Source organism: Lepidochelys olivacea (assembly GCF_965140295.1).
Source record: "Lepidochelys olivacea isolate rLepOli2 genome assembly, chromosome: 7".
Taxonomy (NCBI): Eukaryota; Metazoa; Chordata; order Testudines; family Cheloniidae; genus Lepidochelys; species Lepidochelys olivacea.
Window position 1 is genome coordinate 9370052 of NC_140417.1, and position 12447 is coordinate 9382498.

General features: G+C 42.7%; 1 protein-coding gene across 1 annotated transcript in view; it reads right to left on the minus strand.

Moving 5' to 3' along the window:
• The window catches only part of FRMD4B (FERM domain containing 4B), a 196601-nt gene extending 184636 nt beyond the window's left edge, over nt 1-11965 (minus strand). The window contains exon 1 of the mRNA XM_084633678.1: nt 11904-11965. The gene's annotated coding sequence lies outside the window, so the exon portion shown is untranslated. The remainder of the gene's footprint in view (nt 1-11903) is intronic.
• Nucleotides 11966-12447: the final 482 nt, after the last annotated feature.

The window sequence follows — 12447 nt, forward strand, 5'->3', positions numbered from 1 at the left end:
TCTATGAGGAAGGGATACCCACAACCACCCCAATTGGCTGTCTCTGCAGAGAAGGCAAGGACTAATAGATGTGGTAAGTGAATTATCCTTTTACCCAGAGAAGTAGTCTCACATGGTTAGTGTTAAGGCATATTGACAGGCGGCCATAGTTTAATCCATGCTCCGTTGACAAACAAGACTTCATTCTCCAGGGCTGTCAAACAGATACAAATGAATAGCTTCAGAATATGGTTTTGATGCTGTAATGATCAGGAAAAGTAACCTGGTCCAAACATTCCTTGGCAAAGGCAGCTTTCCCCTGCTTGATAACTGAGCACTTCATTATGCTAGTAAGAAATACATCCTACTTTCAAGAAGAATGAGGCAATAGAGAAGCTAGGCAAGTTTCCATTAGTTACCCGGCTCAATCTTTTTGTTTTTTTGCAGCAGGGGGAGGGGGAAATTTGAGTCCCTGCTTTCTAGAAGTTCTCACATATTTGCTGTGTTAAAAGCCTCTCTTTTCACTAAGTTACCTCTAATAGCAAAGATGTTTCTGATAAAACTCCAATTAGGTTTTGGCAATCAAAGCACCTTAGACTCCATTAATTTTCCACCACATTTCCTTTTCTGGGGCAAGTTCTTTAAAATGGTTTTATTTTACTTTATTTAAATACTTGATTGTGTAAATTATAAACAATCTGTGATGCAGCATTTCCATTTGAAGCTCCAATTTTCATATCTCTGCTCAATGTGAAACATAGATGCAGTAAATTGGTTTTACTGAAAAAGCGTCAACAACATTTTAGTTCATTTAAATTTGCCTTGGGACCTGAATCTGCTCTTAGGCGTTGATCCTGAAAATAAGTATATATATATGTGCTTAATTTTATGCACAGGAATAGAGCCATGGAAGTCAATGGGATTGTTCAGATGTGTAACATTAAGTCTTTTTAGGATTGGATTCCCACACTGCTGTATAATTAGAGACCCAGTTCGCATCTGCTTCACTAATAAACTGAAGTAACTGTTTCCCTGCTTGGGGTTCTTCTTGTGACAATGCACAAGTGGAACATTAGCAGACTGGGAAATGCAATCCTGTTTGATGAATTTTTTTAAGTTAAAAGACAAATTTACATTAGAGAAGCAAACACATTTTCAAGTGACCTCCTTCCTTTGGTTTCCCAGTGAGGCATGTCTTGCCTACATCTGTCTTGAAGTTTAGAAATTCTTTGGGATGGGAACCATTTTCATTTTTGACTTGTGCAGCTCCAGTCGTATTGTTGTATTGTACAAGCATCAAAGATCATGCTGAAGGTTTGGAAAAACATTTTCACCTCTGTCCAGCCTGTTCTCATCTAGTCACACCTCATCTTCTGCAATGGTCAGAGTGGAGAGAAACCTTTGCTATACAGTCAGATCTAGCAGAGTAGCTTCATTTGGCAATGCTCAATTGGATTGTTTCTTTGCCGGTTCAAGACATGGAGAACGTGGAAGGAGGATGTGGAAAAAAGTAGCAGCAGAGAAATGTCAGCATGTTTTGGAATAAAAGAAAAGCCAGGTCCAGACAAACTGATTATTTAAACAATAGTGGGAAGAGCCAGGAATACAGGAGAAGGAAAGCAGTGGTAGGACTCCAATTTTACCATCAGAAACCAAGGATAATTGAGATGCACTTGAAATGACATCATTAAAGCTTCCATGCCATAACTAGTCCGACCACAGCAGGAGAATCATAGTAGAATGGTGCTCTTGTACGCTTCTGACATAATAGCTGCAGAGGGCATTACAATGTCAACTGAGGTTAGCATATACTACAAAGCAGGCTTCTGAATTTCCAGATATACCTGCGAAAGGTTAGTGCCCAGCTCAGAGAAATATCCAGGGTGGCATAAAGTACTTTAAATTCTCCCTCCAATACTGCTTGCCTATGTCAACAGTAATCCTCACTCTATCACTAGTAAAATATTACTGTATGATTAGTATATCATTTTAATAAAACCCAATACAATTCTAACAATAAAGCAAAATAAATGTACAGTGAAATACTGGCTGTAGTGTCAAATGGCAAGACTTCCATTGAATTTCAGTGGAACCAGGATTTCACCGTTGGTCTAGTATCTTTTTGTCAATGGCTTGGCAATAAAATGTATTCTCAGGGCATTAAATCCTAAAGGGGGGGAGGGAGACACATCAAAAAGATCCACACGGTTAAGATATTGATTTGGTGGGGGAGGGGAGAGAATCACCTAAAAATCTTTTATTTTGCTGCTCTCCAACTACAAACAAAAAACTGACTGCAGGAGTGCTAGCCTAGAAGTTAACATGCAGCTTTTTGTTTGTTTGTTAAGAAGGCCATACAATTATTAAACACAATCTGTAAACAATCTCTGCTACATACTGAACTAAAAAGGGAATGGATTCATTATGTAGGAAAGATTAATTCCGCCTGTGGAATTCTGTCTCAAAGGAATTGAGTGCAGTTTAAAGTTAGTTTGGACAAAACTCTAGGGCTAAACAGTCAAAAGAATCCCAAAGGATTTAGGCACCTAACTTCCCTTGTAAGCGCTAAGTAGCTCCTTTGACAATCCTAATCATTCCTGCATTGGTAGGGAGATAGAAGAAGATGATTTAAAATGTCTATCATCTCTATATTTTATGTTTCTAGGATAGCGCTATGTACCTTTTTTCGGCCCAACAATTTGCACAGTAGCCCTTTAATTATTTTAGCACCATAGGAGCCATCATCATGGACCAGGAGCCCACTTCTAAGACAACAGGCCATATGTTCCTTATCTATTTCTAGCAGTTGGATATAGTTAGAGGTGGTGAAAGATAATTCAAAATTTATTTCCTTTCTTTGCATTGAAGTTTTGACAGCAAATCAAGATCTGGAACTTTTTTAGCTGTTCTAGATACCATCCAACCATCAAAGAACAGGATATAGTCTACCAGCAGAAGCTCTCACACATTAAAATTAACTCACATATACAATCCTACTCTGAGAAATCAAGAAGGGTTGACTAAGCTATAAATTAAAAATCACATGAAAGGCTGATTGAAGCAGGAGTGTGTAAACATTCAATGTCCATTACACATTTTCCAGAAATTCCTGTAGTTCCAAGGTAGTGCATTTGACAGTGCTGAAAGCTTTTTTCATCTGCTCTTTATAACCCATCCCATTTAACCACTGCATTGTTAACCGTTGCTGAAAGCACTGATGCAACATGTTTGGGGAAGGGGCTGCAGAAGGTTAATGTTTTGAATTGGCTGGATCCAACATTAAGAGCCTCTCCGTTGCACGTAAGCATTGTATTGGAAGCAAAGTGTTGACCCCTTTTAAAAAAAAAACAAAAACCCACACACACCACCCAGCTGTACATATTCTAAGCTGGCTTGGACGCTGCTATTGTAGATAAGCAATGTCTTTATGAAATGTTGATGTGTTTTTGGAATGTTAGTTGAGCTCCATGAATGTCTCTTTGTAATACCCACTGACCTAGTTACCATACGCTGTGTTTGATTTAATCATATGTCTGGATATCCATATGGCTTGTACTGGTTTATCTGAACCTCTGATTAGAAAACCAAAAGGTGTTCCATCTCCACCTCTCTTCAATCAGCCCATTCTCTAGTGGCCTGGCCATCTACAAAGCTCTTGAGAGGTCATGTGACTATGGACGTTCTACAGTTCTCCCTAGCTGATCAGGATCCCAAAATCCTTAAGCAAAATGTGGGTGTTTCATTAAATTTGCTGTGCAACAGGCAAATCTTTACATTCAATATTGTAATAGGAATTTCTATACAAAGAAGCCCGTTTTACAGTGATATTGCAATAAAATACAAACATTACCTACTTCAGAAATAAATTTCCATGCATTTGCTAATTTTTAGATTTTGGGTTATAACCCCCCCAAAAATATATATAGCCGGTAACCCTGTTTAGATTAATTGAAAGCACACAGACAGAGTGATGGACACAGAGCTATTCCATAGCTCTGGCAAGCAAGGTTTTCATTTTGCAAGCTTCAGCTGTCAAAACTCTCCCATCCACACATATCTGGTTCACACAGATTCTTTGCACTGACCGAGTTTATCTGATTGGTTCAGTCAGGTGCAACAAAGAGACAGCAGCTGACATCACTGGTCAACCCCTTGTCTGGGCCTATGCTGAAGCTGTCAGCTAAAATCAGCATGGAGCGGAAGAAGCAATGAAAGACATTGGCATTTTCAGAGCGTCGTTGGAGTTGGAAGGGCTCTCTGGTAGGTCATCTCCTCCTTCCCTTCCACTGTGATGTCTGGCATAATTATTTCTAATGAATTCCCAATAGGAGTGTCTAGTCTAGCCTTGACTATCTCCAATTATGGACATTCCACTGCCTCTCATGCACAGCTGGATGCTAGATTCAAATATATCTATTATCCTTTCAAAGAATGCCGTCTAGAACAAGGTGGAGTTCTTTAGCTAAGAGGTACAGTACAAAGAATGTATGGCTTTATTCTCTTCTCACTCAGTGCTGTAAATCAGGTGTAACTCATTTAAATCAACAGCATCACGCCAGTGTAAATCAGGGCAATCCAAGTTAAACCTCCTCTGACTTTAAATTTAACCATTTAAAGTTAAAACCTATATGACACCTTTACAAATGATACCACACCACTTTGAGGCCTGTAGGCTTTGCTACTTGATATCAAAATGGAAATGTTAATATTTCTTCAGTTATGGGCCTTCCTACCTAGCATATACCACCACATCCTATCTCCACACAGAGTTACAATTAATATGCATTGTTTACCGCTTTGAACGGTTAGTGGAATAGGACCCTAAATGCTAGTCATTACACATAGCTGCATTTCGTAACTCACTAAATGGGTTATAACATATACAATTGTGATCCAGAAGGCTTAGAGGACAAAGGGCCCCATTTCTGATCACCCCACCCTAAGAACCAAGATCACAACTTTTCTAAGCCATGTGCACCCAACAACAAATGCTAACAAATTGTGATTATAAATGGAGTGCAACTATCACTCCACTATAATATGGGTCCAAGTTTTCTGAAGCGGAATCCAGCCTCCAACTTGTTTTTTCCCCAGGTTCTGAGTACAGCTGAAATATCAACATCCAGAGATAAATTAACCTAATTGTTTGCCATAAAACTATAGCTGTAAACTTAAAAACACACCTTTGATTTTCCCATCCTCACACCTTTTGATGGAGGATTTTAAGCTAGTAAGAGCTCCGGGGGACCCTGTTCATCTTTGATTTACAGCATCAGTGACACATGGCTGATAGAAAGGGTCTGAAAATGGTTGTAAATGGTAAGATGGCGTAACTTGTCCCACCCTCTAATTCATTTATACCCCACTTGAACTTACACAACCATTTAGTGGATTTTCCCAACTCATCTAGGGGAGTGGCATCTGTGTATGCATGGATGAATTTGCAAAAAGAAAAGGAGTACTTGTGGCACCTTAGAGACTAACCAATTTATTTGAGCATGAGCTTTCGTGAGCTACAGCTCACTTCATCGGATGCATACCGTGGAAACTGCAGCAGACTTTATATATACACAGAGAATATGAAACAATACCCCCTCCCACCCCACTGTCCTGCTTGTAATAGCTTATCTAAAGTGATCATCAGGTGGGCCATTTCCAGCACAAATCCAGGTTTTCTCACCCTCCACCCCCCCACACAAATTCACTCTCCTGCTGGTGATAGCCCATCCAAAGTGACAACTCTTTACACAATGTGCATGATAATCAAGTTGGGCTATTTCCTGCACAAATCCAGGTTTTCTCACATCCCCCCCACCCCCATACACACACAAACTCACTCTCCTGCTGGTAATAGCTCATCCAAACTGACCACTCTCCAACTTTAAATCCAAGTTAAACCAGAACATCTGGGGGGGGGGGGGGAGGGTAGGAAAAAACAAGGGGAAACAGGCTACCTTGCATAATGACTTAGCCACTCCCAGTCTCTGTTTAAGCCTAAATTAATAGTATCCAATTTGCAAATGAATTCCAATTCAGCAGTTTCTCCCTGGAGTCTGGATTTGAAGTTTTTTTGTTTTAAGATAGCGACCTTCATGTCTGTGATTGCAAGACCAGAGAGATTGAAGTGTTCTCCGACTGGTTTATGAATGTTATAATTCTTGACATCTGATTTGTGTCCATTTATTCTTTTACGTAGAGACTGTCCAGTTTGACCAATTACCAATTACCAGCAGGAGAGTGAGTTTGTGTGTGTATGGGGGTGGGGGGGATGTGAGAAAACCTGGATTTGTGCAGGAAATAGCCCAACTTGATTGTCATGCACATTGTGTAAAGAGTTGTCACTTTGGATGGGCTACCACCAGCAGGAGAGTGAATTTGTGTGGGGGGGTGGAGGGTGAGAAAACCTGGATTTGTGCTGGAAATAGCCCACCTGATGATCACTTTCGATAAGCTATTACCAGCAGGACAGTGGGGTGGGAGGAGGTATTGGTTCATATTCTCTGTGTATATATAAAGTCTGCTGCAGTTTCCCCGATATGCATCTGATGAAGTGAGTTGTAGCTCACGAAAGCTTATGCTCTAATAAATTGGTTAGTCTCTAAGGTGCCACAAGTACTCCTTTTCTTTTTGTGAATACAGACTAACACGGCTGTTACTCTGAAACCTGTCAGTTTGACCAATGTACATGGCAGAGGGGCATTGTTGGCACATGATGGCATATATCACATTGGTGGATGTGCAGGTGAACGAGCCTCTGATAGTGTGGCTGATGTTATTAGGCCCTGTGATGGTGTCCCCTGAATAGATATGTGGACACAGTTGGCAACGGGCTTTGTTGCAAGGATAAGTTCCTGGGTTAGTGGTTCTGTTGTGTGGTATGTGGTTGTTGGTGAGTATTTGCTTCAGGTCGCTATCTTAAAACAAAAAAACTTCAAATCCAGACTCCAGCGAGAAACTGCTGAATTGGAATTCATTTGCAAATTGGATACTATTAATTTAGGCTTAAACAGAGACTGGGAGTGGCTAAGTCATTATGCAAGGTAGCCTGTTTCCTCTTGTTTTTTCCTACCCCCCACCCCCAGATGTTCTGGTTTAACTTGGATTTAAACTTGGAGAGTGGTCAGTTTGGATGAGCTATTACCAGCAGGAGAGTGAGTTTGTGTGTGTATGGGGGTGGGGGGATGTGAGAAAACCTGGATTTGTGCAGGAAATAGCCCAACTTGATTATCATGCACATTGTGTAAAGACTTGTCACTTTGGATGGGCTGTCACCAGCAGGAGAGTGAATTTGTGTGTGGGGGGGTGGAGGGTGAGAAAACCTGGATTTGTGCTGGAAATGGCCCACCTGATGATCACTTTAGATAAGCTATTACCAGCAGGACAGTGGGGTGGGAGTGGGTATTGTTTCATATTCTCTGTGTATATACAAAGTCTGCTGCAGTTTCCACGGTATGCATCCGATGAAGTGAGCTGTAGCTCACGAAAGCTCATGCTCAAATAAATTGGTTAGTCTCTAAGGTGCCACAAGTCCTCCTTTTCTTTTTGCGAATACAGACTAACACGGCTGTTACTCTGAAACCTGTCATAATGGATGAATTTGGCCCCTGAAGTCTTCTTTTATCCAAAGGTACTGCCGGATTCCCTAGGTCACCCCCCCCTTTGTTCCCTCCCCCATTCCTGTCTTAGTCCACCCACCCACTGTCCCTCAAAGGACCATCTTTTGAGATAGATGTGTGTGCAGTGTACAGGAACTGGGTGGCATTCCCTTCAATAGTTTGTGAGCCAGCTAGGATGACTCCCTATCCTCTACTGCAGAAGCCACTTTAACCCAACCCAGCAGCAGTGTATAGGTGTAACTATGCCTTGTAGTTGTATGTTTGTATATAGTTAGCAAACACAGTTGTTTGGTACCCAATGATATCTGGGTGGGTTTTACCCACCAACTATTTAAAGGGATATTACCAAACTCCTATATGCTGTAGAGGTGGATGCCACAATTCATTCTCCATGTCCCCTTTCCAGTCCATAGCTTCATTGTTAAGACTGCTAGAAAGGTTGATAATTATGATGGTGTTCACCTATATGACTTGCATTAGCAAAGTTCACAATTGACAAATCTCATAACTCTTATGCATCTACAAAAAAAAACAAAAACAAAAAAAAAGCCCAACTTTTTTTCAAAAGGAGCTTTAAAAGTTTTTTTTTTTTTTTAATTCTAACAAAACAACAACCAGCAACACCACTGTCTCCGACTTCCACTGCTAAGACACGTTCTAGGGAATCACTAGTTTTACTGGCCATAAAACATTCCAGCTTTCATGAAAGTAAAAGGAGCCTAGTAGCAGAAAGCCACAGAAAAAGAGAGACACCTGCAAGTTAGACGTCAGGAATTCATTTGCTCCACTAAAGTTTCCAAATTAAAGGATTCTGGGGCTTGTTTAAGGAAAGGAAAATATCTAGACAGTTGTTGCCTTTTGATTAAGATAACGTATATTTTTAACTAACTGCATGCTCCTGAGATTGAACACTTCATTTTTGGAGATTTCAATGCCTCAAAATTAAACAGAAGACTGAAGACTAAAGACCAATCTAGCATCAGCTGCATCCATAGAAGCCCAATGAAACCAGCAAGGTGAATTTCTATAGAGCATAGATGAAACCTTGAAAATCCACTCACCTCAAAGGAAAACAGATCTTTGTGAGGCATGTATTGCTGACTTCTGCAGAATAAGCTCACTTTAAAAAACAAACAAAACCCCAAGCATCAAGTACATCAGAAAATAAAATAAAATAAAAAATCAGAAAAGTTTCACAAAAGAACTTGATTTTAAGATTTTCAAAATTTTCTGGCTAGCTCTGGGTTCTTGATCTTCTGGGTATGAAAAATCCTAGCCACATGCAAATCAAGGATAAAACCATACTATTATCATCTTCCTCAGTCTGCAGATAAAGCAGGTGCTCAGAGCTTTCCCAAGCCACCACTGAGTGAAGACTGATTAAAAACTTAACAGGCTTGCACTGCTGTTATTGGGAACCAAGCAACCAGCAGTGAAATAGACAAGACTCAGGTCAACTTTACTTGGCTACCTCCTGTAAGAGCTCTAAGTAGAGCCTGGGGCTCAACAAAGAACACCAAAAGGCAGAGCCCACCATCCCCCATACAGCAGCTCTTGACTGAAGAAAAAATGGAAAGGGGGTGAAAAAGAGAATCAGAGAGTGAAAGCTCCTGCTGCAATCCAGCAGGACAAGAGGAGCTTCACGTTGATCATATTCCTACTGGTGAGAGGATATAAAAGATAGAAACGCTGAACAAGTTACAGAGACAATATTCTGGTAGGTATCCCAGCAGATGAAGCCTGGGTTTTCACTAGGACCTATCATTTTACTTAAATCCTCTACCTACAAAGACCCAGCTCCACAAAGGTAGTGGCAGTTAGGAGCCTACATATTTTCTGAGCCCAGGTGTCTAATAACACTGTCCACACCTTGGGGCAGTTCCTCAGGTGTTGTAAATTGACATAGCTTTAGTGAATTGAATGGAGACATGTTGATTTACAGCAGCTGAGGAGCTGGTATCTTGTATATAAAGAAGTGGGTGAGCCCAAAGAAAAAGTGACTATTTATTTTATACACTAAACATGCAAAACAGATATATGTCCTATTGAGTTTCTAATTTAGATGAGGCCTTGTCTAGGTACATAAGCTGCACTGGTTTAAACTTAAATATTGTTTTTAAACAGATTTAGTTAAATTGCTGAAAACTTTGGTGTAGATATTCTTTTCTAGTTTAAGAATAGCTTATTTTGCTTTAGTTTAAGCCTGTTCCTAATCTAGTTAACCTACCCTGAAATATGAGTGTCCACAGAGCCTTTGGCAGTTTGACTCAAATGGTTTAAAATCACACTTTTAGCTAAACTGGGGCAACTTTCTTGCACAGGGAAGCCTGAGTTAGAAAAGAAGTAGAAGGGAGAATGACCAGTCTTGGCAGAAGTGGAAGAAAGAAAACATGTAATGAAGAACCTAATGTAGGGGAAAAAAGGAAGAGATATAATGGGTGGAGAGAAAGAAAAGGACAAGAGGAAACAAACACTGAAAACAATACTGGGAAAGAGATTATTCTAGGAAAGAAAAGAGGAAGTGGGATGAGGCCAGCAAGGAAAAGCTAGTGTAACAAAAGCAAGGGAAATATATATACACTAAGTTACACTTTAACTAAAGGAGGCCTTGATCCTACAAACATGTACTCTTGTGTGCAAAGATAAGGGTAGGTATGCACATGTGTAAGTGTTTGTAGGGATGTACACAGAAAGCAGATGGTTTATGCTGCAAATGAATATAGTGCAAAAAACTATTTCTTTAAAGTGATGGGAAACGTGGCCTTAAGGTATTGTGAGGACAGCCTGGGCACATCTCATGCTGGTTAGCATAGCAGACTTACTCTTTAGGTTGTGTCTGGTAAATTTTCTGAGCTCTGGGACTTTCTATGTATAGGAAATGAACATTTATCGTTGACTACAATGTAAAAGTAAAATAATGTAAAACATTCATATTGCTGGAGGTAACATTTAAACTCCTTTATGTCCTTTCAGGTTTTACTTGCTTTTACAACACACCCAGATATAAATGCTATGCTGCAAATAATAATGAATTTAAACAAATAGATAAGTACATACAAACAAATACCATGAATAAGTAATCAGCCTCTTCTGACCAGGGAATTCAAAACACTGCTTGAATTCTTTTATACTCCTATTAAGACATAAGTATTTTGTATAAATGGTACAACTGTATTTTATTTTTTAAGTACCATTTGCTCACTGCATTGTTCCCCTCCATGTGGAAGCACTCTGTCCCAGCAGACATTAATCCCCTGGGGAAAGAGGGGCTGTAGGTTACAGATTATTCTATTGCCTTGAATATTACTAAGAAAAGTAACCAGTAAGGGATAATGCTAGTATGAAGGCTCCTAAAGCATCAGCTTCTTCTCAGTACAGATACCACCAACAGCTGTCTGGGTACTTTCCACTGATGGAAAACTTCAGTGCACCTGATATGGTGATTCTTCATCTATAATGAGAGGACCCTTAGAGTTGAAAATGATTTTTCTCTACAAGTGCTAACAGATCAGAGGAATGTTTGGCATCACCCCACCCAGGAATAAATCTGACACCCGGGCCGGAGCAAGACAAAAGAAATCTCCTGGTATTCCGCTTCTGCAGCCGGAGAAGGAGTCTGGTTCTCCTGGAAGCTGGGGACATGACCAGACAGAGCGGGTCGTCAGCATTGTCAGAACTGTCTAATCCTGTAGCAGCAGGACACCCCCTGGCAGGGGCGGGGGGAGAGAAACTGCAGCTCTTTAAAAGAGAGACACAGCACGCTGCTAGGGGAAAGCTCGGGGATCAAGCCTGCAACGCCTTCTCCTTTCAGAAAAAAATAAAAAAGACTTTGGAGCAAGCCCCCACCTCTTCAAGTGCCTGTCCAGCCAAACCTTAGGGGCCCGATTCTCTTGCACTGTAACTTCCTTCCTTCCCCCCCTCCCTCCCTGCTCCTTGCAAATGCACCAGCTCCTTCCACACACACACTCCTGACAACAAAGCACATGCCCCCTGGCTGTGCATGGCAGGCAAACAAACAACAAACCCAGCCCCGCAACGCCTTGCAACCCGCAAAACTTCCCGTGCCGCCGGCGCCGCCCTAGGGTGGCCGAACCCAGGGACGCCCCCGCCCTGCCATTGTTCCTGGCAACACCCAGGCGGCGGAGGGCGGATTTCCATGGCCTCCCCCCGGGAGGGGGCGGCTGGGGCTGGGCGCGAGCCGCGGGGACGCCTGGCTACGGGGGAAGCGGACAATGGCTCGTTGCGCGCTCCGCTGCGGAGAGGGGCGAGCCTCCCTGCGCCCGCTCAGACAACAATGCGGCCACCTACCTTCGCCTTCTGCCTCTGCTGGGCTCTGCCCAGGGCCAGCCAGCTCGGGGCTCCCCTCCGCTGCTCCGGCTGCTGCTTCTCCGCCCCCCCCTCCCCGCCACGCCGCCTCCTCCTCCTCCTCTCTCCTCTCCTCCTCGTCCTCCTCCTCCCCCCGGTCCTGTGCAGCACGCCCGGGAGAGCGGCCGGTGCAGCGCCGTGTCAGGCGGCGCCTTGCAGAACCCGGGCTCAGCGGGCATCACGCCTCCGGCGGCGCCGGCTGCTCTCCAGGCTCGGCCCTTTCATCCAGCCCAGCCCAGAGCAGGGTGTCACTGCCCACCCCGCCCTTGCAGCTGCCATGCACGGGTCCCGCCTGGGCATTGCACGGAAAGCCCGAGTGCCCAGCGGGCAAACTCACCCCCCCCCCGCCCCCGTTGTATTGAGCTGCATGCAGCCAGCTCGAGCGAGAGCCTGTGCAATCCATGAGTGCAACGATAACGGAGTTTAACCAGCCTGGCTCACAGCTGCACTTGAGGCTGGGGTGCAGCAGGCTGCGGCATGGCACGCC